The sequence below is a fragment of the Saccopteryx leptura genome, chromosome 3 (assembly GCF_036850995.1).
Source record: "Saccopteryx leptura isolate mSacLep1 chromosome 3, mSacLep1_pri_phased_curated, whole genome shotgun sequence".
Lineage (NCBI taxonomy): Eukaryota > Metazoa > Chordata > Mammalia > Chiroptera > Emballonuridae > Saccopteryx > Saccopteryx leptura.
In genome coordinates, this window is record NC_089505.1 from 286863050 (window position 1) to 286882927 (window position 19878).

The 19878-nt window shown below is 39.9% G+C and overlaps 1 long non-coding RNA gene across 1 annotated transcript in view; it reads left to right on the forward strand.

The window, feature by feature from the left end:
• Positions 1–22: 22 nt before the first annotated feature.
• Positions 23–19878, forward strand: part of LOC136397950 (uncharacterized) — a 40723-nt gene continuing 20867 nt past the window's right edge. Inside the window, exons 1-2 of the long non-coding RNA XR_010749949.1 lie at positions 23–126; positions 842–926. This is a non-coding gene — a long non-coding RNA (uncharacterized lncRNA). The remainder of the gene's footprint in view (positions 127–841; positions 927–19878) is intronic.

The following is a 19878-nucleotide window of genomic DNA, read 5'->3' on the forward strand; positions in this document are numbered from 1 at the left end:
GGAGTGACAAGGGTGGAGTCAGGTGGTCTGGTAGGCATGGCTCTCTCTCAGCAGGCTGTGTAAACCATACTTGTCCTGAGTAACTCAAGCTGTTTCCTACCCTGCCTGTGCAGACTCAGTCTACTGGTAAGTGGAAATGAGATGGAAGAGTAATAATCTGTATTTATTAGAAGGGAGAGAGGTTCAGCACTGGGGAAGCAGATTGGACATAAAGGAAGTCAGAGTAGCTAAACCCTGCCTAAGCCCAGGATATAACTTCCTTTTTATTTCAACAGGCTAGATTCATTTTTTTTTTTTTTTTTTTGCAAAGATGTATTCATTTTCAACAACTCAGTTTTTAGCGTTAAGCTTAAGGGAACTAGTTGCAGAACTATTTACATAACAATGATGAGAAGTTCCCTGAATGGTTTTGCTTCTGATTCAGCCTAATCTGAAGAGTTAACGTCACTTAACCTCTTCCTTCTGTAATATACCCATCTAAAATGCAGGAATGACAAGTGTAATTATGTGTCACAGGGATGTTTGAGGCTTAATTAATGTTTAGAACCCATTCTGAAGAATTCTGACAAAGAGAGTTGATAGGACGTGCCATTCTAAGTTCTTCTGTATAGACCCTGACAAGTTGCAGAGCATGGTATGTGGTACTACTCTACTTGGAAATGTACCATCATAGGACCTCCAAGATCTAATTAGAATCACTGTCACTCAGCCAATACTAAGTTGAAAGGACTCTACATTTTGTTCATTTTTTTAAAGGAAGGGGTAAATATGAGGATAATTTAAGGACAAGTGACAATGTTTAGCAGATTAATTTAAATAAGTTGTACGTTGCTGCTTTCAGTAGACAGAGAACTTTGGGACCCCAGTGTAAGAGGCAACCCAGTTTTCAGTACAAGGCAGAGATGCACCAGACACTGAGCTCAAAGGTAAGCTTTAAGTCAAACACTGTGGATGTCATTAGAAACCTTCCTAAAAATAAATCCATCCTGCTGCATGATTTGGAAATGGCTCAGGATCCTACTGTTCCCATCTTTATGAAGCAGAAACCCTGAAATATTATCAATGAAAAACAACCTGGGAAATGCTATTAAGACACTGTCAAGGGTGTGGTCTCCCTTACTACAGTAACCAATAAACTTGGCTTTGTTTGCTTCATTAAAAAAAAAAATCTGTGAGCAAACAGGAATGTGGTGGGCTGGATGATGACAATGAGGATGATGAATGCCATTAATAGTGGTAATAACAATAACAGCAAGCATGTATTGAGGGCTTACGAGGTGCCAGACACTGTTCTAAGTGCTTTACATATCTTGACTCATTTGATCCTATTATTATCATCTCTGTTTTACAGACAAATAAACTGAGGCTTGGAGAAATTAAGTAACTAACTTGCCTGAAGTTATATATCTTAGCAGCTATCAGTGGTTTTTCAAAACATTAGTGTGAATACAGTTCCCCAGAAAACTAGGTAAAATTAATATTCCCAGCTGAAGACCAGAGATTTGATTCTGAAGTATGAGATGGGGCTTCAAAAAAATGAATTATCTCTTCAAGGCAAATGTACTGCAATTAGACTTTAGACCACCTTTTGGGAAACAGTGGCCCAGACCTAGAAATAGGAGAGACTGGAAATAAAAATTTGCCAGTATTTCTCCAGGACTGGCCTACTCTGTCTGGATGAATAAGTAGATCATTTGCCCATTTGGGACTGTATGTCTTGGTAGTAAAAAAAAGACTGTAGCAGGCTGCCATTTCTTAATGGAAATAGCCCTTCAAAACATCCAACTTGATTTGTTCAGCTTCCATATTTAACACTTAACCTTCTGACTTTAATTTGATTTCTTAAGTAGATTTTCTGAGCAGGAAGAGTATGTGCTGACCAACAGACATGAATTTCAGCTGGGAGTTATAACTCTCACCGGTAATGAATAAAATGGCATTGTATCAATAATTTATTATTAATCAGTTTACTATATCTTTGATTAATGTGAGTCAGTTACCCAGAGCCAGCTCTCTCTTGAATGAACTGAGAATAATGAGTTTATGAACCTACAGACCTTAGGGCCAACATACATTTTGAGGCCTGATTTATTCTTTCCTTTGAGACCCTGAATCCTGACACCTCCGTTCCTTGAAAAGGGTAATTTGTCAAGTTTAAAAAACAGTTTATAAAAAGTCATTCATTTGGGTCCTACCCTTCCATGCCTGGCTTTTAACCATTTGTGGCCTCCGAGCTATTGAGGGGCACAGTGATGAATTTTTAACATCCTTGCCCTCTTGCTCTTCTCAAATGTCATTTGTCTAATTTGGAGCATGGTATCACCTGGTAAATCTGGAAAAGACACACAAATGAACTTGGTCAGAGATAATGGTATGGAAATTGAACCAATCCATAGTCACACCCCTCTTTTCTTCGAGATGTTTTAAAAATAGAGCAAAAACATGAGTCAGGGTAAAGCACTTACAGTTTCCATGGTTCCTCCGAATGAGGAAATTATCAAAGTATTTGCCCTTGCATGCATTCCACATCCTATGCTCTGGTTGGAAGACTTTTTCTTATCTCTGCTCCTGGCTGCTCCCCCCCTTGGCAGCTGCACTGCATGAGCCTTCTTCCTCTTCAGGCACTCACCAAACTTGCTCCTCCTCTAGGCCTTTGTCCTGGCCTCCTCTCCCTGCAATTTTCTCCATCCTCTTTTTCTTATGTTTGGCTCTTTCTTATATTGTTCATGGTGCAGGTTAAACATCACCCTTCAGGGAGGACTTCGCTGATGACTCTATTGAAAGTAGTCACTATTACATTATTCAGTTGTATTCTCTGTATTGCACTACAGATTGCTGATAGTTTTCTTGTTTATTTGTTTTCTATAGTCTGTCTCCCTCAACTAGATTGTTAATCCTATCAGGGCAAGAATCTTCTAATATATCTTTTTGTGTGTGTGCGTATTTTTTCTGAAGCTAGAAACAGGGAGAGACAGACAGACAGACTCCCGCATGCGCCGGACCGGGATCCACCTGGCACGCCCACCAGGGGGCGACGCTCTGCCCACCAGGGGGCGATGCTCTGCCGCAACCAGAGCCACTCTAGCGCCTGGGGCAGAGGCCAAGGAGCCATCCCCAGCGCCAGGGCCATCCTTGTTCCAATGGAGCCTCAGCTACGGGAGGGGAAGAGAGAGACAGAGAGGAAGGAGAGGGGGAGGGGTGGAGAAGCAGATGGGCGCTTCTCCTGTGTGCCCTGCCCGGGAATCGAACTCGGGACCTCTGCACGCCAGGCCGACGCTCTACCACTGAGCCAACCGGCCAGGGCCTAATATATCATATTTTTTACTGCTGTATCTAACGATGCCAAAGCTATGCCTAACAGGAGAGATGTTTGAGGAGGCAGTAAAGGAAGACAGCGAGGAAAGACATTTCTGATCTGAGGCTGAGTCTATTGTTGGAGACATTTAACTGGGTATTTCTTTGCTTAAAAGTAAAATATTTTTATCCACCTCTGCTGGAAATACATCAGAAGTCTTAGAGATGTGTTACGTTTATTACATAAGACTATTAAATAGCAGTTAAAAAAACCCAGCTAAGTTAAACTGAGAGTCCTTACTTGAAGTTTGTCTTCATTAGCTCAGTCTCATAAGTTATTACAATGTTAAATCAGGAAAAACTGCTTCAGTGCTTGAATTCAGGTAGTTAAGTTGCAAAGTATGGTACATATTCTTATACTAAAGGTTTTCTTTCTGAAGAGCTCAAAAGTACCTTATTGGCAGTAAATGGGGTAACAGTAAAATGTCTTCCAAAGTAACCTAGAAATAGGAAATGAGGCCTTCTTAGAGTTAAATTTTAACACACAGACACAGAGTAATTGACTGAAGGCGTAAACTGACAGACAACTGAAAACGATAGATAAACATGATAGATAAGACTTTGGAAACACCTATAACTTCAACCAAAGTGACTTGCAGGTAATCTCAGGTTGGCAAGCTCCAGAATGATAATATAACAATTGCAAAACGAATCAATTGTTTGGAGGAAGATTGGATGAACAGAGGAGAGGAGATGGGCAGGGTGCTGTCAGCCTATTGCCAAAGAAGCCAGAAGTTGATAACATCTTCCAAAATACTGTTCAGAGGAGAAGGGGTCTTGGCCCAAGGACGTGAGCTCTCAGGTCTCTGGCAAATGTATCCTTTGATAAATCATCTACCCACCTCTCTGTACTCAGATTTCACTCCGTTTTGCTCCTTGTCCACAGGGAACAAATCCCCTGATCTGCTGATGTGAGGGCATATCTGCTAGCTGATTTGCATTTATCATTAAAATGGAATAGATTTGAATTCTGGTTATATAGCAGTCTCTGTGAGCTTGGGTTAGTGTGTCTCAACCCCCAAGATAAAGTTCTAGGGCAGAGTGACTTGTGTCGGCCCCATGTGGCATGCTAGAGAGTGGACCAGAATTTGTACTGCCTGTGACAGGCTGGCTCTGTGAAGACATGGGCTGATCTAAGCTCAGTTTCTTCTCTCAAGTTCTCCAATCATATCTCACATGACTTCCTGAGGGGACATTGAATGAGGGAAGATGAGTGGCCAGGAGTGTATGCTAGCTGCACACATCCTAAAGAACCCACAAGGTTCCAACAGAGGAGCCATTAGTACTCTCTAGTTCATGGGTTGAGAACAATGTTTTGTAATTTGCTAGATAATAAATACATTATGAGGTTTTGCTAGCAAAGGAGATGGGTAGGCCCAAGAGGGCCCAACAGGTAGGCCTAGGAGACCAACGGGGCCAGACAAAAGCTGTTGTCTCTTAGAACGTTTGGGATAATAAGGGTGGTGGCAGGGCGGTGAGCTGAGACTTTCTGGAAAAATCTAAAGAGAAAATGCCCTTGGCCAGAAATGAGATGAACTCGGGTAATTGGTGGAAAAAACCAAATCCTAGGGCTCTCTGAGACATCTCATAAATTTCTCCAGGCTTCACACTCACTTCTCTGTGGGTTTGTAACCGCCTGGGCTCTGACGGGCCCTGTCAGCTCTCTACCATTCATCTGGGTAAAGAAACCTTCCCCAGGAGTTAGGATAACACACCTAAATTGTACCCCAGTGAATGAATAGGCATCATTTTGAAACTGGATCCTCTAGCTACAATCAAATGTTCGTTTGTTTCCCTGAGAGGGGAACAAGATATACTAAAAGAACCCAATTTAACAAACTTTGCTGTTTGTTTTTGGGGTAACTATATAGCACAGTCTAGATATATATTTTCTGTGATAGATTTTTCATTATGTATTATATTCTTTGGAATTTAAATCACTTAAATTTTTTATTTATTTTAAACTCAAAATATGCAATTAACAGATTAGTGTGATTGGCCAGAAGGTGAGCCAGGATCGCAGCAGTTAGACAGCTGGTGACAGAAATGTAGGCAGAACTTGGGCTTCAGGTTTTAATCTATTATCCCTCTGCCTGCAGTGATTCTCAAACACTGCAGCGGACAGGGATGGGTGGGAGGACACTGTGCAGTTTGAAAAAGCACTTATCTCTCTTTACTCCCAGTTGAAGTTCACTGATCTACAATTCATCTCATTTTGCTCTGGGTCTTCTTGAAACCTCTTTAACAAAATAAAACAAGCAAGCAAGCAGAGTATTTTACACCCAAAGCTGGAGAATGGTTCATCTCATTTAGAAGTGGCCAGCAGTAGAACTATTAAGAATGATCCTGAACTAGCAGACCCCACGAGCTTGGATGATGCAAACCAAGAGACTGGCATGGCGCCATCCAATCAATCTCAAGATACAACCATTTGAAGCCCTTTCTTTTCTAAAATGAAAGAGAAGAGTGCGCTTCAGATTTGTATTCATTTGGAAAGGATCAAAGACAAGCAAATTATTTTAGAATTTGAATCTGTGGCAAGTAACTAATTTGAGAAAGATGACAAAACCATTCTTTACCCAATGGGGCTTGATTAAAGGAGTACTGCATTCTCAAAGCATACTCACACCAATATCTCTCTGCCTAAACAGAGAAAATGTACATGGGGGCTTTAGGTAGGTTAAATGACACAGGAAAACATAAAGAGAAGTCTGGAAAAGATTGAGATGATTTTCGGCATCTGCATTACAGAACTACTTACTGTAGCTATATCAGAGTAGCTGTAAAATTCCTTATCTGATATAATAAGAAACCTGGAGTCAATAACTAGAATAATATACATTTTAGAGTCTAAATGGACCCTAGAAAAATGATCCAGATGAAGAAAGTGAATCCCTGCTCTGGACTCAAAATCTGTTGGCTGGACCAGACCAGGAGCTTTGTGCAGGTTTTTAGCACACGTCACAGAGAATGCTCAATGTCAGAATCCTCCAGACTGACTCCCTGACAACAAAGACTGTTTTCTTTATCTTTGCATTTCTAACATCTAGTACAGTGTCGGACTCTTAGTAAGCGTTCAATGATGTTTTTTAAACCAATCAGATGAAGCAAGAGTATAAATCCTTTGGAAACATGAAAAAAAAAAAAAATTAGAGGAAAAATCCTCTGATCTCCCTGGGCATGACAGAGCAACATTAACTAAGAAAAGCAAAAATGAGCTTGACCTCATGTATCTTTTTTTAGGTGATCCCCCCAAGTCACAAGTAAATACTTGCTAGACTGGCCAGAGCTATCACTTCTATCATCACCATTAACAACATGGTTTGTTCATTTTATCTATTGGAGTATCAGAATGAACTCACTCAGAATTACATCTCCTGCTTTAAATATAGCTGAAATAAAAATTAGGCAGGCAAGTGACTTTCATTGAAGCATTTCAGAAATGCTTGAGTTTTGGAGTCTGAAGTACTGTATTAAGGGTAGATAAAAGCAGAGTACAGCTCGGAGTTAAAAGCAGAGGTTATCGCCTCATGAAGAAAGATTAAATGTAATTCTATCTGCTTTATAATTGCAATGGTTCATCAGATTTAGTAGCTGTTGGGAAACAATCATATCTTTTCTGTATCTAAATTGTTTCCCTCCCACCCTAAAAAGACTAAAAATACTCGGAACCCTTCATTTCAATGGCACAAAACATTGTGTATTGCATAGTTATAAGCCAGCCCCAGGACAAAGGGAAGCAGTAAAAAATTAAACATTACCTTCTCTTAAGAAATATTTTCTTTCAGTATCACATAAATAATTCGAGGATTTCCATTTTCTTTTCGAAACTAGTAATCTGATGATATTTCAAAGTACAATAACTACACACACAATTTTTACAAAGAGGCTAGGATGACTTTTTTTTTAGAACCAAGAATAATTAACCATACACGGTATATTATTCATTGTCCTATGACCTTTGTTGCTTAATTTCATGTTCTGAAAATGTTTGTTTCTAAATTTAGTGAGGAAAATGAGAGAACATCACAGTTGCTTTGCTGGCTATATATTACAGTGGATTATACTTAGAAGGATTTTCAAATGTGGATTTTAAAAATGTAGATGTATTATTTGTCTGCTTTGGTTTATGGAAAGTTTAATAAAGACTAATAATTTAGATTTACAGAGAGACACCCCATTCAAGTTCCTGAAAAATTCTAAGTAACTAAAAAGGATATTAAGTGGTAGGATCAAAGCGAGGAGCACTTATTATAGGGACAAAAGCCAGTGGCTATCGATGTCCCTGAAAAGTTCCCCACCTTTAGCCCTGGCCGGTTGGCTCAGCGGTAGAGCGTCGGCCTAGCGTGCGGAGGACCCGGGTTCGATTCCCGGCCAGGGCACACAGGAGAAGCGCCCATTTGCTTCTCCACCCCTCCGCCGCGCTTTCCTCTCTGTCTCTCTCTTCCCCTCCCGCAGCCAAGGCTCCATTGGAGCAAAGATGGCCCGGGCGCTGGGGATGGCTCCTTGGCCTCTGCCCCAGGTGCTAGAGTGGCTCTGGTCGCAATATGGCGACGCCCAGGATGGGCGGAGCATCGCCCCCTGGTGGGCAGAGCGTAGCCCCTGGTGGGCGTGCCGGGTGGATCCCGGTCGGGCGCATGCGGGAGTCTGTCGGACTGTCTCTCCCTGTTTCCAGCTTCAGAAAAATGAAAAAAAAAAAAAAAAAAAGTTCCCCACCTTTCTGAATGCTATCCTTTCTTTCCCATTGCCTCCAGAGACCATGATAACATGATAAGGCTGGTCTTGGTCTGGAGTTAAAAAAATAAATTTAACAATTCCTTTTTCCAGACAAAAACGAAACAAAACAAAACAAGAACAAAACTATGCTGCATATCAGGTGATAGGGATGCTGTGGTTGATGGGTCATTTGGCACCTTAATGGAATCTAGGGGTGCAATGATTGGAATTTTGGAATCTCTGTTCCCATGTGCCACCAGCAGGCCACCTTTCCTGCTCTTGTGTGGCCGCCACTGCCCAGGCTGCAACTATTATACATACATGGTGGTGATGCAAGTTGTACACTCTGCTTGGTGCCCAGCGAAGGGGGGGCCCTGGTTAGAACTCAGACCTGGCTCCTTTTGCCCTGGCCTCCTGCTTCTGCAAGGAGTAAAGGGAACCTTTTCTATTTCATCTGTCTAAAGGGATGTGGTTTTCTTACTGGCATAAAAGACTTAGGAGCTAGCAAGGCCTAGGCCCAATGCTCTAGATGTTCCAGAGAGAGCTTCTGACCTTACTACTGTCCCCACTTTCTTGGCCTACATGTCCCCTGGGGCTTGTACTGTTTCAGCCAGGGTGGGGGTCACCTGGAATTGGCACTGGACAGCAGCATCTCTCTGGGTTGATTCCTGAGGGGGAGGTCAGCCCCCAGCTCTGAAGGGAACTATGTGAGGCGGGCGGGGGGGCAGGGGCTGAACTACCCCCTCCACCCCCACTGGCAAGCTTTTCTGCTTTGGTCTGCAGAACTGGGACGAGACTTGGGAACATTGTTGCTTCCTCCTCCCTCGATTCCTTCACTCCAAGGAAAAGATTTGTGAAATGGCTCCATCTTCAAGGTTTTAGGGGCTTGATTTACTTTCCTTCTAAGGTGAATTTTACGTGTGTTCAGAGAAGTATGGCTGCCCAAAGGATTCCTGGACTTATTATTTTAGGGGAGAAGGCAAAGATTCGGGCTTCCCCCCAAACTCCCTAGCTCATCCCTTAGATTTGCCTGGATAAACTGGGAACCTGGCCCCCTCCTGAAGCAGGTGAGGCAGGGGCACAGAAGGGCTCTCACGTGCCCTACATGCTCATTTAAAAATTGCTAAAAATGTTTAAATAAAATATGTTTTCCTTTTTATCTTGACAAATCAATGATAAAATCAAAAAGACATTAATAAAGCTTTGGTCTTTATGATGAAATATCAAGATGGCTGAATTTAATTGTTTTGCATGTTTGGATAAGCTAGTAGTAACATTTTGTATGAGTAACAAAAGATCAATATTTTAGAAATTATTTTATTTTCTTGATTTTGACAAGACACTAATGTTGTTAAAATAAAGATTTTAATGTAATTTGTGAAAGGTTACAAATAAAATGCAATTGTATTCAAATTGCTTAATATTTGAGTATATTTTTATCAAAATGTAAGTTAAAGCAAATATAAATTTTAAATTATACTTTGTATATTTTCAAAAAGTTGTTTTTAAAATATTTATATTATCTATTATAATTTAGAGACAAAATAAAAATAATACATGAATACAGCAACATTTTAAATAAAATTATTTAAATATAGCTGAATCTTTAATTCAATTCTTAATATTTGATTAAATCTTATTTAATATATTTGTAAAAGTTAAATTATTAGTTGACTTCAGGTGATGGCACACAATGCAATCAACAGTTCAAATGCCAAGGAGATGTTCACCTAAAACCTATGTACTCTTATTGATCGGTCCCCCATTAAATTTAATTTCTAAATGAAATTTAAAAAATCAAATTATTGCAATCCTGTTTAATATCCATCCAGTTGTCAGTATAAAGAAGCAGTATTATGGTTCATGCACAATGCAGCTGCATCTATATATTTACATTTTAAGAGTGAGATGAACTGTTTGCTATTGCAAAATATTCTCAGTTACTCCGTGCTAGTATTGCAAATACCATCCAATTCTCCAGTACTTCTAGAACTAGGAGATGAAACACAATGAAAAGTCAGAAAAGGGATGCTCAGCACTCCCAGATAATGATACTGGGTTATGCAAGAATCCGTTGCATTCCTACACTTCGAGAGGAAAGATTTGACAACTTAATTAGATTGTCTTTTCTTATCTAGGAGCTTCCACGACTCAAATGTTTTCCAAGTAGTTTTTGTTTTCTAATATTGGCAATAATACAACCCACCAAACCTTTTGTTTTGAGACATAGGGCAAGAGAGGTAGGGAGAGTTTCTGTGAGAACTGGATGATGTTATCTCAAGGAGAAATGTCTAGGGTCATGGGTTGCACTGGGTCAGCACAGAGTGCTGGGTCCCAAGGGCCAGAGCCACCCATCTATGCTTGAATTAGTTTAGTGTGTGTGGGAAACATAGGGGGCAGGTCAGGGCTCTCAGCTGCTTGGGTCTCAGGGTAGTACTATCTGAAGGTTTAGGAGAAATTAACCTTTAAAAATCCTCTGGTGTACAAAGATGTGTTGTAGAATTGAGCACCTGAAACCTGTATAATTCTGTTACCCTGTGTCAACCCATTAAATTCAGTTTAAAAAATAATTCCTAGTCAAAGGATGGGAGAAAAATAAAAAATTACTTCTGAAGGTTAGAGCCTAATGTTTAAGGAAACTAGAAATATTCAGGATCTAGTCTTGTTTATTGGTATAATAATAATAATAATAATAATAATTGGAAAGACAATTTAAAAAACCCTCTGGTGTCAGAATTTAGAAGCAGATATTTACATGGTAGAAACCCCACTTTAAATAGCAAATTACAAATAACAGTTATGTTAAAATTTTACTTCCCATTCTGCTCTCGTTCTTTTTTTCATTTTCTTTCCCTCCCACCTCCACCCCCACCACATGTGTTACCAGCGCAAATCTAAACTGGTCTGGAGCCTATCAGTCCATTTGCATTCTGAATTTGGTGTCCTAATTTTTCTTTCTTTCTTCCTTTCTTCCTTTCTTCCTTTCTTTCTACCTTCCTTCTTTCCTTCCTTCCTTCCTTCCTTCCTTCCTTCCTTCCTTCCTTCCTTCCTTCCTTCCTTCCTTTCTCTTTCTTTCTTTTCTTCCTTCCTTCCTTCCTTCCTTCCTTCCTTCCTTCCTTCCTTCCTTCCTTCCTTCCTTCCTTCCTTCCTTCCCTCCCTCCCTCCCTCCCTCCCTCTTTCTTTCTTCTTTCTTTCTTTCTTTCTTTCTTCTTTCTTTCTTTCTTTCTTTCTTTCTTTCTTTCTTTCTTTCTTTCTTTCTTTCTTTCTTTCTTTCGAAAGAGGGACCCACAGTTCAGGGCAGTCCCTAGATGCACCTGGTCCCAGATTCAGCCTCCCTAGAGCAGGCCAGTTTAGGCCCAGCTCCTTAGAAACAAGGCATTCATGAGCAAAAGCAAGAGCTCACCAGGTTTTAGCAAAAGAAGGCCACTGAACTGTGCAACTCCGGTATCTCTATGCAGTGTTCAGAAGACTTGTCACTATAAGCCGTTTACACTGTTTTGGCCACTGGCACTGTGACAGAACAAGAGCCAAGGGAGTGTGTGTCCTCCTGGAGAGGCCCAGACTTTATCCCTACTGGTCCTGGCTGCACCACCAGCAACAAGCACCTGCCTTCCGATGCTATCACACAGCCCTGGGGGAGCAGGAAAGGGGTGAGCAGGAGGGGAGGAGGAGAGGAACCCAAAGCTTCCCCTAAATATGTTTCACGTTGACAGTGTTCAGTCATTTGAGTTTCACTCCTTGTGTCCAAGTAAAGTTTCAAGCACCATCAGCACAGTGAATGGAGAAGCCACATTGACCAGGGAGGTGGGGAGCAGGGGATTAGAAAGGAGCAAAAAGAGATTCTAATCTTGAATTATTAGGAAAGTCCCTGTTTCTTCAACTTGAATAGCAGAGGGATAATGTCTACTTTAAAAGGCTGTTAGTGGGTTAAATGGGAAAATGTTTGAACAGGGTCTGGCAGAGGAGGAGCTTGATTAGCGGGACGCTGTAGTGATTGGCATCTCCCGTGCGCAGCCCGGGCTGAGAGTGTGTTCATGTGTCCTGTTCTCCCTGCCCCCTGCACTGCACTGCCAACTCTGGTTCTCCATACAACCCCAACCCAAGCCTAGAATAAGATGAATGACCTTCCGGCAAAGGCTCAGCCTCACCCTGGTCCCTAAGAGGAGGCCCCTCCTTTGGGTAAAACGACAGACTTAGCAACCCTGGGTTCCACACTCAGAGGTGACCAGGGCAGTGACAGAACATGTCCCTTCTGAGCATTATTAAATTCAATTTTGAATTGTCTGTCTTTACTTATATCCCAAAAGGCCTATGAGAAAGGCTGATGGTGCAGCCTCTTTGCAGGAGCTGTCATCCTGGGTGCATCCTACACATGGAGAGCATTTCAGGGTCCGGGACACAAGGGAGGGCAGGCTCTCACCACCTAACCCCCAAATCATCTGGGAGCGGCTGTTTTCTCAGCCCACTCTGACAGGGGACTGTTATATAGCAAAGTCTGTTTTCAGGTTAAGCTTATTTCTAAGCTTCATTTTAAAGGTTGAAATGGGCCTGGGATTCACAGTTATAGCTGGAGCAAGTTCCCCAAGCCGGTACTCTCCACGATGACTTCATGCTAGCCAACATGTAGGACTGGCCCTTCTTTTTGCAAGGTCCAGTGCAAAAGATTAAAACACACGACCCTTCATTGACAAATTATTAAGCATTTTACAACAGTGATAGCAGAGCATTAAACCAAGAGCAGGGCCCTCGTAAAACCTCACAGGTCACACACCCATGGAGCTGGCGTGCCTAGACCATTTAGTGCTCTCTGCTCTCAAAAGCCAGCCTGACTGATCCCACGTCCCTGTGGGGAGAAGAAAGGACTGATCGAAGTGGGTCAGCACCCCAGCGAGGAAGGTGCCCTGGGCCCTGTGGTGGTGCAGGCCCTAGGAGGCCTGGCTGGAAGGGCAGTCTATAAGGCAGCTTGGTTTTTTCCACTTCCTGGAAAAATAGCTCAGAGCATATCTCCTGTGACCAGTAGATCAATGATAATATCATTATATATAGAGGTTCAATTTCGACCTTTCTTTTCTGCTTCTATTTTTGTAACTCATTTTTCCTAGCAGGAGACATGACCGGGATCTCTTTGGGTCTGAAATCCCCTGGGGAGACAAAGAAACGTAAGCAGTTTCCACAACTGTCCCTGGGCAGCCTTCTTTCTAGGAGGAGACACAGGTACCTCAATGCATTTAGCTACTGTTAGTGTCATTCAGACAAGCAATACAATCAAATAAGAAAACTGAGGAGCCTTTTGATTTGCTCTGCCAGATGCTTAGTCATCTATTCAGTCTCTTCCACCAAGTCAGTATTTATGTTGTTTCTATGATGGACACTTTGACCAATAAGTGTCTTCATTCATTAAGTCCATCAGTCAGCCAATGAGCCTACGGAGCTGAGCCTCATTGTCATATGTCCAGTGAAAGCCACCAGGAAACATAGATGAGGGGGACACAGGTCACCCCCAAAGGTTCTACAGACCTCTGTAGGGATCATCATGCTTTTTTAAAATTAATTTTTATTGGGTGACATTGGTAAATCAGGGTACATATGTTCAGAGAAAACACCTCCAGATTATTTTGACATTTGATTATGTTGCATAGCCCTCACTCAAAGTCAAATTGTCCTCTGTCACCTTCTATCTGGTTTTCTTTGTACCCCTCCCTTCCCCCTCCCCCCGTTACCATCACACTCTTGTCCATGTCTCTGAGTCTCATTTTTATGTCCCATCTATGTATGGAATCATATAGTTCTTAGTGTTTTCTGATTTACTTATTTCACTCAGTATAATGTTATCAAGGTCCATCCATGTTATTGTAAAAGATCCGATGTCATCGTTTCTTATGGCTGAGTAGTATTCCATAGTATATATGTATCAAAGCTTTTTAATCCACTCGTCCACTGACACTTGGGCTGTTTCCAGATCTTGCTATTGTGAACAATGTTGCCATAAACATGGGGGTGCATTTCTCCTTTTGGAACAGTGCTATGGTATTCTTAGGGTATATTCCTAAAAGTGGGATAGCTGGGTCAAAGGCAGTTCGATTTTTAATTTTTTGAGGAATCTCTATACATCATGCATTTTTAAATTATGTACTTACATCATGCTTTTTTTTTATTATGTACTTACATCAGCAAAAACCTTAAGCATGTAGATCCCGATATAGAGATATTTATTTATAAATTATATATGTATAACTAGACTAATATTTAAATCACAAACACATTCATAAAAATAGAAGCTGTTAAAGAACAAGATAAAGCTGAAATGAAGTTTTGTCCTTGTTAAAATAGTAATACTATTTGGGGAAAGAAGAGCATTTTGATTGAATATGCTTCACTACTTTTTAAATCTTGATTTAAAGCTTTTGCATGATAATTGATGGGTCTGCTTCTATGTTAATTTAGTTTGTAAACCTGCTTGCAAAGGTTATCATAGCTATAAAAAAGATTCCTTACAAACATGGGTAGCTCCGAACAGAAGAGGGACCTTATTGGTTGTGTTAACTAAATCATGATTGTTATTCAGTTACACAAAGATTTTGGTTGAACTGTCACTAATAAAAGACCCTTCTCTTTGGTTTCAATCTTTTAAAAAAATTTTTTTTAATAAACTAATGGGAAGATAGCACAATTCTCACAAATGGGTTCACACTCTACTGACATTCTTCCTTTTGAAATTTTAGAAAGAGATTTTAAAATGTACTGCTTAGTGTTTTGTTTTAAATTTATAGATATGATAGTTTTCATATATAAAGCTCATCACTGTCTGCTGCAGAATCAATCATAGGACAGTGGCAACCTTCACAAACATGTTTGCAAAATCAATCCCCTCCCTAACCTTTGTTTTTAAAGAGCACCTTTACACATTGCATTACAAAAGTTACTTTCAAAAGGCAATTATTTTTTTTCCATGAAGTGAGGTGTTTTTTTGTTTGTTTGTTTTCTTTTCTAAAATAGTTACTAGGCCTGGCCTGTGGTGGCACAGTGGATAAAGCATTAACCTGGAAATGCTGAGGTTGCTGGTTGGAAATCCTGGGCTCGCCTGGTCAAGGCACATATGACAAGCAATTAATGAACACAATTAAAGTGAAGTAACTATGAGTTGGTAATTCTCGGCCCCACCCCCTCTGCAAAGTCAATAAATAAAAAAAATGTTACTAGATGACATATTACTGACAACCAGTTGTCATACTACAAAAGGTCAATAAATTTAAAACTGTTGTCTTTTTTTTTTTTTTTTACAGGGACAGAGAGAGAGTCAGATAGAGGGATAGATAGGGACAGACAGACAGGAATGGAGAGAGCTGAAAAGCATCAATCATCAGTTTTTCGTTGCGACACCTTAGTTGTTCATTGATTGCTTTCTCATATGTGCCTTGACCATGGGCCTTCAGCAGACCGAGTAACCCCTTGCTCGAGCCAGCAACCTTAGGTCCAAGCTGGTGAGCTTTGCTTAAACCAGATGAGCCCGTGCTCAAGCTGGCGACCTCGGGATCTGGAACCTGGGTCCTCTGCATCCAGTTTAACGTTCTATCCACTGCGCCACTGCCTGGTCAGGCTAAACTGTTGTCTTTTGATAAAAAAAATGCATAATTTGTCTTCAATCTTAATGGTTCATACAAGCACATTGCCAAAATATGGAAACTCTCAATCTCATTAAAAAACATTGCAAGGATTCTATTATACAGTACTTAAAAGTCTTGTTTCTGTAACAATTGCTACACCGATAATATCATATTTTGTTCACTCTTAGTTTGAAGCTATAGCTTGCCAACAAATGACACAGTGAAAGAATCTCATTGGCAATGCTAGACTTGTATTCTTACCATGGAATCTTTTGATTCAAGCCCCCATTAATGAGGACATTTCTATAGTCTTTGCAAAGAATTGTTTTATTTTGTTTTTTTTTTTTTAAGATTTTATTTATTGATTTTAGAGAGAGGAGAGAGAGAGAGAAAAAAAAAGGGGGGGAGGAGGAAGGAGCAGAAAGCTTCAACTTGTAGTAGTTCCTTCTCATATGTGCCTTGACCTGGCCAGCCCTGGGCTTTTTTTTTTTTAAATAAGGTGACTAGTTGTCCTCCTTTATTTATTTATTTTTATTTTTTTTGTTTAGTTTATTCATTTTAGAGAGAGGAGACAGAGAGAAAGAGAAGAGGGGGTGGAATAGAAAGCATCAACCCCCATATGTGCCTTGACCAGGCAAGCCTGGGGTTTCGAACCGGTGACCTCAGTGTTCCAGGTTGACCGACGATTTATCCACAGCACCACTGCAGGTCAGGTCAGCCTTGGGTTTTGAAACAGCAACCTCAGCATCCCAGGCTGACATTTTATTCACTGTTCCACCACAGGTCAGCTGACCAAAGAACCGTTTTTATTAAAGAAAAAATTTCTTTGGAGAATATGTCTTCACTGGTTCATTTTTATTTTACTGGTACAGATACACATAGCAACTATCTGTGTTTTATAATGGAAATAATCCAATCAACACCATAGGCTAAAGCATGCTATATCATAGATATAAGAATATCTATGTTATATCTAGCTATTCAGTTCTTCATAATTTGTTCCAAAACTTAGGAATGTTTTCTCGGCATCTTCCAATAGTGTGTATAGACAAGAACCTATTCCTTTTTACTGTGTGACTTCCCTTGTTTTCTTTTAGTCATTATGGCATGTGATTCTTTGCCTGTGCTAGTAAAACAACTTTAAAAAAGATAGAAAAAGACTTTACACATGTATCATTAAGTTTAGAGAATTTTGTGAGGTGCCAAATTCAGAGCCCTATGATTTCAAATATTGCTTTTAAAAAACGTAGTGGTTTGTAGACATGTACTGTGTGCCTTGTTCATCCATATAGCGTCATATCATCAGCTCATTTCTAAATGTAACACATGCCCTTAGGGAGGGGTGCATATAAATCCATAGTCAATATAGACTTCCTGATAAATTCAATGTTCTGTCTTCTTGTCCAGTCTAATCAGGTCTTCATTGTTTTTATTTCATGATGTGGCTATGAAGAACCTGACTGTCTCAGGACTGTCAGCTCTGCCATTTTTTTGTTGCTTTAATTTACGTGACAGCTTGTTGTCAGGCAGATTTCAATTCTGGTTCTATTACTCACTAACTCTGTGACCTTGGAAGACAGTCGTCACAGCCTATTGAAAGTAAATGATTGAGCAAAAGGCCACTTCCAACCCTTCTGTGTTGGGTCTACCTGCCACTCTTGGGAAACTGCCCATACGGTATGTGACATGTGACACTTGAATGAGAGTGCCAGGGTCAATCCACAAATAAAATATCAGGAAGGCTAACTGATCACAGGACCCAGTAATACATTTCTGTATTTTCCAAAAAAGAAACAAAATATACACCTACACGAAGAGTTGTACAAAACTTTTGAGAGCAGTTTTGTTTATAATAGTCCAACAGTGGAAACTACAGAATTTCAACAAGAGGCAAAAGGAATAAACAAATTGCAATATATCTACACAGCAGAATACTCCTCAGTGATAGGACAGAATGAATACTGATCCTCACAACAACATGGATGATCTCAAAAACAATGAAGAAGTCAAATATTAAGGAGTGCATAGTCTATGATTCCACCGAGTAGGTAAAACCACGGGAAAGGTAAAACATACCTATGATGACAGAAAACAGGTAAGTGCATTCCCTGGTCTAGGATGGGAGAACAGAGTGCAGAAGGGCATGAAGGAAGAAATGTTTGGGTGATGGGACTGTTTTATATCTTGATTGTGGTAGGGTTACATTTATCAAAACTCATTAAATTCTACACTGAAAATGGGTAGATTGTATCATACGTTATATCTCAATAAAGTGGATTTAAAAAACTTACGCTCTTTCCACCAAACCACACTGCATCTTTCCTTAGCTCTACCCTAAATCACACACTCTACCCACAGGCCAAGTGAGTGGTGGGATGTGTTGTGGCGTCTACATGAAGGCCTGAAGGACAGCACAGCTGCCCTTGGTAATCCTGCACCAAAATCACACTTGGTCAGGCCAAATTTTATCCCTTTATTGGGCTCTGAATGTAATTTAGCCTGGGTTTTCAACCCTCAGGGGCTGCCTCTACATCCCCTGACATTTGTGATAAGGGACTAAAAATCAGGGTCCCCTGGAAATTTTACACTAGGCTGGAAGGACAGCCACCTCTGAGAGATGTACTACCTTCCCTCTCTTCAGCCCCACCACAGAAACACAAAGGATTGTAAGAGACCATTATGAACAATTACACACCAACAAATTGAACAAGCTAGAAGAAATGGATCACTTCTTCATTTAAGGCTGAATCATAAAGAAACAGAGAATCTGAAAAGACTCATTACCAGTAAGGAGATTGAATCAGCAATCAAAAACCGTCCAACAAACAAGTCCAGGCATTGTCATAGGTGAATTCTATCAAGCATTCAAAGAAGAACAAGTATCAATCCTTTTTAAACTCTCTAAAAAATAGAAGCATGAAGAACACTTCCAAACTCTTTTTACCAGGCCAGCATCATCCTGATATCAAAGCCAGACAAAGACACTACAGTAAAAGAAAATTACAGGTCAGTATCTCTAATAAACATAAGTGCAAAAATCCTCAACCACATATTAGCAAACTGAATTCAACAGTACATTAAAAGGATTGTACACTATAATCAAGTGGGATTCATTCTAGGGATGCAAAGATGGTTCAAAACTTCCAAATCAATCAATATGATACACCACATTAACAAATTAAGGATAAAATTCATATAATCATCTCAACAGATTAGAAAAAAGAATTTGACAAAACTCATTATCTTTTTATAATAAAAATTTTCAACAAACTAGGTATACAGAGAACGTGCTTCAACATGACAAAGGTCATGCATGACAAGCCCACAGCTCACATCATCCTCAGCAGTGAAAAGCTGAAAGCTCTTCCTCTAAGATCAGGAACAAGACAAGATGTTCACTCTTGCTCTTTTTATTCACCATAGTCCTGGCAGTCTTAGCCAGAACAAGTAAGCAATTAAGCAAGAAAAAAAATAAAAGGCATCCAAATTAGAAAGAAAGAAGCAAAATCATCTGTATTTGCAAATGATGTAATATTACATATAGAAAACCCTAAAGATTTCACAAAAAGCAAAACAAAACCAAAAAAATCCTATTAGAACTAATGAACAAATTCAGTAAAGTTGCAGTATAGAAAATCAATATACAAAAATCAGTTGCATTTCTATGCACCAATAACAAACTGTCAGAGATATTAAAAATATGATCCTATTCACTATAGCATAAAAAATACTTATGAATAAATTAACCACAGAGGCAAAAGTTCTGTAACTGAAAACTATGAAACATTGATGAAAAAATTAAAGATGACATAAATAAACAAAAAAATATTCCATGTTCATAGATTGGAATAACCAATATTATTAAAATATGCAAACTACCCAAAGTGATCTACAGATTCAATGTAATTTCTATCAAAATTCCAATGACATTTTTCACAAAATTAGAAAAAAATTCTACAATTTGCATGGAACCACAAAAAACCCCAAATAGCCAAAGTAATCTTGAGAAAGAAGAACAAAGCTGGAGGCATCACACGTCCTGATTTTAAACTATGTATATCACAAAGTGATAGCAAAACAGTACAGTATTGACATAAAAACAGACACACAGATCAATGAAATGGAATAGGAAGCCTAGAAATTAACCCATGCGAATACAGTCAATTAATTTTGACAAGGAGCCAAGAATATACAATGTGGAAAG